The sequence below is a fragment of the Lipotes vexillifer genome, unplaced genomic scaffold (genome assembly GCF_000442215.2).
Source record: "Lipotes vexillifer unplaced genomic scaffold, Lipotes_vexillifer_v1.1 scaffold36, whole genome shotgun sequence".
NCBI lineage: Eukaryota > Metazoa > Chordata > Mammalia > Artiodactyla > Lipotidae > Lipotes > Lipotes vexillifer.
Genome location: NW_006792448.1, coordinates 4,699,878 through 4,705,674, shown reverse-complemented (window position 1 = coordinate 4,705,674; position 5,797 = coordinate 4,699,878). Strand labels below are relative to the sequence as shown.

At 44.2% G+C, this 5,797-nt stretch overlaps 1 protein-coding gene across 3 annotated transcripts in view; it reads right to left on the bottom strand.

Annotated features, from left to right (window-relative positions):
• The window catches only part of LOXHD1 (lipoxygenase homology PLAT domains 1), a 213,373-nt gene that overhangs the window by 99,896 nt on the left and 107,680 nt on the right, over positions 1-5,797 (bottom strand). The gene's annotated exons all lie outside the window — the stretch shown is intronic.

The following is a 5,797-nucleotide window of genomic DNA, read 5'->3' as shown; positions in this document are numbered from 1 at the left end:
GAGCGGCGTAGCAACAGAGTGGGTCTGGAATTCCAGAACTCTGGGTTTGTGCCCCTGCTCCTCCCCTTACACTCTGTGTGGCTGCTGGGCCCCGAGTTTCATCACCAAGAAGGCCTCTGCGGGGTGTGAGCAGAGGAGGGACGTGGCCTAAGGGCTGGATGGCTGTAGACACTAGGAGGGCCTGGGTGAAGCAGAGGCACCAGCCAGGAAGCTCTGATCAGGGGATGCTGAAGATGGGGAGAGGAGGTCTGGCTGAGCTTTTCTGACACAGTGGCAATGGATTGGGGGTGGGGCATGAGCGGCAAAGGGGAGTCAGGGTGGAGTCACTTTGCATGCAGACATGTGACTGGGTCCAGGGGCAGCTGAGGGATGAGGTCAGTGTTCATTTACCCTTCTGGCTGCAAAGGCCTTATTCCTGAGCTAATAAAGGTCATGGGAGGCCACAGGCACTGTCGGGGAAGACGGTGTCTCTCTGTGAGAGAGAGCAGATTTGCTGCTCTAGTTTTTCTTCCTCTGAATGGCCATTTTTTAAAAATTTGAATTCTATTTTATTTTTTATATAGCAGGTTCTTATTAGTTATCTATTTTATACATATTAGTGTATATATGTCAGTCCCAATCTCCCATCGCACCACCACCACCCCACCCCCGCCCCGCTTTCCCCCCTTGGTGTCCAGATGTTTGTTCTCTACATCTGTGACTCTATTTCTGCCTTGCAAACTGGTTCATCTGTACCATTTTTCTAGATTCCACATATGTGTTAATATATGATATTTGTTTTTCTCTTTCTGACTTACTTCACTGTCTATGACAATCTCTAGGTCCATCCATGTCTCTACAAATGACCCAATTTCGTTCCCTTTTATGGCTGAGTAACATTCCATTGTATATATGTACCACATCTTCTTTATCCATTTGTCTGTTGATCGGCATTTAGGTTGCTTCCATGACCTGGCTATTGTAAATAGTGCTGCAATGAACATTGTTGTGCATTTGTCTTTTTGAATTATGGTATTCTCTGGGTATATGCCCAGTAGTGCGATTGCTGGGTCATACAGTAATTCTAATTTTAGTTTTTTAAAGAACCTCCATACTGTTCTCCATAGTGGCTGTATCAATTTACATTCCCACCAACAGTGCAGGAGGGTTCCCTTTCCTCCACACCTTCTCAGCATTTATTTGTTTGTAGATTTTCTGATGATGCCCATTCTAACTGGTGTGAGGTGATACCTCATTGTAGTTTTGATTTACATTTCTCTAATAATTAGTGATGTTGAGCATCTTTTTATGTGCCTCTTGGCCATCTGTATGTCTTCTTTGGAGAAATGTCTATTTAGGTCTTCTGCCCATTTTTTGATTGGGTTGTTTAGTTTTTTGTTTTTTTTTTTTGCGATACGCGGGCCTCTCACTGTTGTGGCCTCTCCCGTTGCGGAGCACAGGCTCCAGACGCGCAGGCTCAGCGGCCATGGCTCACGGGCCCAGCCGCTCCGTGGCATGTGGCATCTTCCCGGACCGGGGCACGAACCCGTGTCCCTTGCATCGGCAGGTGGACTCGCAACCACTGCGCCACCAGGGAAGCCCCAGTTTTTTTTAATATTGAGCTGCATGAGCTGTTTATATATTTTGGAGATTAATCCTTTGTTGATTCATTTGCAAATATTTTCTCCCATTCTGAGGATTGTCTTTTTGTCTTGTTTATAGTTTCCTTTGTTGTGCAAAAGCTTTTAAGTTTCATTAGGTCCCATTTGTTTATTTTGTTTTTATTTCCATTACTCTAGGAGAGGGGTCAAAAAAGATCTTGCTGTGATTTATGTCAAGGAGTGTTCTTCCTATGTTTTCCTCTAAGAGTTTTACAGTGTCTGGTCTTACATTTAGGTATTTAATCCACTTGGCGTTTATTTTTGTGTATGGCATTAGGGCGTTTTCTAATTTCATTCTTTTACATGTAGCTGTCCAGTTTTCCCAGCACCACTAATGTTTTTTAATTTATATTTATTTATTTTTGGCTGTGTTGGGTCTTCATTTCTGCACACGGCTTTTCTCTAGTTGTGGGGAGTGGGGGCTACTCTTCGTTGCAGTGCATGGGCTTCTCATGGCAGTGGCTTCTCTTGTTGCAGAGCATGGGCTCTACGTGCATGGGCTTCAGTTAGTTGTGGCACACGGGCTCAGAAGCTGTGGCTCACGGGCTCTAGAGAGCAAGCTCAGTAGTTGTGGTGCACGGGCTTAGTTGCCCTGTGGCACGTGGGATCTTCCCGGACCAGGGCTTGAACCCATATCCCCTGCATTGGCAGGAGGATTCTTAACCACTGTGCCACCCGGGAAGTCCCCAACACCACTTATTGAAGAGACTGTCTTTTCTCCATTGTATATCCTTGCCTCCTTTGTCATAGATTAGTTGACCATAGGTGTGTGGGTTTATCTGGGGGCTTTCTATCCTGTTCCATTGATCTATACTTCTGTTTTTGTTCCAGTACCATATTGTCTTGATTACTGTAGCTTGGTAGTATAGTCTGAAGTCAGGGAATCTGATTCCTCCAGCTCTGTTTTTTTCCCTCAAGATTGCTTTGGCTATTTGGGGTCTTCTGTGTCTCCATACAAATTTTAGGATTTTTTGTTCCAGTTCTGTTCTGTCTGGATGATCTGTCCATTGGTGTAAGTGATGTGTTAAAGTCCCCCACTATTACTGTGCTACTGTCAATTTCCTCTTGTATAGCTGTTAGCAGTTGCCTTATGTATTGAGGTGCTCCTATGTTGGGTGCATATATATTTATAATTGTTATATCTTCTTCTTAGATTGATCCCTTGATCATTATGTAGTGTCCTTCCTTGTCTTTTGTAACATTCTTTATTTTAAAGTCTATTTTATCTGATATGAGTATTGCTACTCCAGCTTTTTTTTGATTTCCATTTGCAGAGAATATCTTTTTCCATCCCCTCACTTTCAGTCCGTATGTGTCCCTAGGTCTGAAATTGGTCTCTTTTAGACAGCATATATGTGGGTCTTGTTTTTGTATCCATTCAGCAAGCCTCTGTCTTTTGGTTGGAGCATTTAATCCATTCACATTTAAGGTAATTATCGATATGTATGTTCCTATTACCATTTTCTTAATTGTTTTGGGTTTGTTTTTGTAAGTCCTTTTCTTCTCTTGTGTTTCCCACTTAGAGAAGTTCTTTTAGCATTTGCTGTAGAGCTGGTTTGGCGGTGCTGAATTCTCTTAACTTTTGCTTGTCTGTAAAGCTTTTGATTTCTCTGTCGAACCTGAATGAGATCCTTGCCATGTAGAGTAGGTCTGGTTGTAGGTTCTTCCCTTTCATCACTTTAAATATATCATGCCACTCCCTTCTGGCTTGTGTAGTTTCTGCTGAGAAATCACCTGTTAACCTTCTGGGAGTTCCCTTTTATGTTATTTGTTATTTTTCCCTTGTTGTTTTTAATAATTTTTCTTTGTCTTTAACTTTTGTCAGTTTGATTACTATGTGTCTGAGTGTGTTTCTCCTTGGGTTTATCCTGCCTGGGACTCTCTGCACTTCCTGGACTTGGGTGGCTATTTCCTTTCCCATGGTAGAGAAGTTTTCGAGTATAATCTCTTCAAATATTTTCTTGGGTCCTTTCTCTCTCTCTTCTCATTCTGGGACCTCTGTAATGTGAATGTTGTTGTGTTTAATGTTGTCCCAGAGGTCTCTTAGGCTGTCTTCATTTCTTTTCATTCTTTTTTCTTTATTCTGTTCCGTGGCAGTGATTTCCACCATTCTGTCTTCCAGGTCACTTCTGCCTCAGGTATTCTGCTATTGATTCCTTCTAGTGTATTTTTCATTTCAGTTATTGTATTGTTCATCTCTGTTTGTTCCTTAATTCTTCTAGGTTTTAGTTAAACATTTCTTGCATCTTCTCGCTCTTTGCCTCCATTCTTTTTCCGAGGTCCTGGATCATCTTCACTATCATTTTTCTGAATTCTTTTTCTGGAAGGTTGCCCATCTCCACTTTATTTAGTTGTTTTTCTGGTGTTTTATCTTGTTCCTTCATCTGATACATAGTCCTCTGCCTTTTCATTTTGTCTGTCTTTCTGTGAATGTGGTTTTTGTTCCACAGGCTGCAGGACTGTAGTTTGTCTTGCTTCTGCTGTCTGCCCTCTGGTGGATGAAGCTATCTAAGAGGCTTGTGCAAGCTTCCTGATGGGAGGGACTGGTGGTGGGTAGAGCTGGGTGTTGCTCTGGTGGGCAGAGTTCAGTAAAACTTTAATAGGCTTGTCTGCTGGTGGGTGGGGCTGAGTTCCCTCCCTGTTGGTTGTTTGGCCTGAGGTGACCCAGCACTGGATCCTATAGGCTCTTTGGTGGGGCTAATGGTGGACTACGGGAAGGCTCACGCCAAGGAATACTTCCCAGAACTTCTGCTGTCAGTGTCCTTATCCTCGTGGTGAGCCACAGCTGCCCCCCTCCTCTGCAGGAGAACCTCCAATACAAGCAGGTAGGTCTGGTTCAGTCTCCTATGGGGTCACTGCTCCTTCCCCCTGGGTGCTGGTGCACACACTACTTTGTGTGTGCCCTCCATGAGTGGAGTCTCTGCTTCCCCCAGTCCTGTTGAAATCCTGCAGTCAAATCCTGCTAGGCTTCAAAGTCTGATTCTCTTGGAATTCCTCCTCCCATTGCCAGATGCCAAGGTTGGGAAGCTTGATGTGGGGCTCAGAACCTTTACTCCAGTTGGTGGACTTCTGTGGTATAATTGTTTTTCCAGTTCATGAGTCACCCACCCAGAGGTTATGGGATTTGATTTTATTGTGATTGCACCGCTCCTACCATCTCATTGAGGCTTTGCCTTTGTCTTTGGATGTGAGGTACTTTTTTGGTGAGTTCCAGCATCTTCCTTTCGATGATTGTTCAGCAGTTAGTTGTGATTCTTGCAAAAGGGAGTGAGCGCACGTCCTTCTACTCCACCATCTTGAACCAGTCTCCCATGATTTTACATCTATCTCCCAGGGTAGGCTTTGCTCAGAGTTGCTCCCTCCACTTGCAAGTGGCTGGAGCTGGCTCAGCACAGAGCCCTTACTGCTGCTCAATACCAAGGAAACAAAGCAAAGAAACTGTAAAACACCGATGAGAAAGGATGGTGAGGGAAGAGGAGGAGATAAGGGGAGCGAGCTCCTGGGGCTAGTTGTGAATCTGAAGCAGGGGCCAGCAAACTATGGCCTGTGGGCCAAATCTGGCCCACCTGCTTATGTACATCCCACAAACTAAGCAGAGATTTCACATCTTTAAATGGTTGAAAAAAATCTAAAAACAATTTTATTTTGTGAAATGTGAAAATTACTTGGAATTCAAGTTTCAGTGTCTATAAATGAAGTTTTAGTGAAACACAGCCACTTCAATTCACTTAGCATCATCTATGGCTGCTTTTCTGCAGCAAAGGCAAAGTCGAGCAGTTGTTATAGAGACCAAATGGCCCTGAAAACCTAAAATATTTGCTCTCTGGCCTTTACAGAATAAGTTTGCTTATTTCTAGTCTAGAACATTAAAACAATGTCCTGGAAGTCACTTTGTACATGGAGAGACTTATGGGTTCTAAGTCTGGCTATGGAGATTGGGCCATGGCAAGGACAGAAAACCTGACTTTCTGAAATGATGGAGTCAAGAACTGGATTGGATGTCCTACCAGACTGTCACCTGACAGAGTAAGCAGCTGAGGGGCTGCTCAGGGAGAGGGAAGGGAGGGAGGCAATGCCCACGCAGCCAGCTCCATGGGCCAAACCCACATCCTAGAAACCCCACCCCCACCCTCACCCAGCACAGCCACCCCACCCCC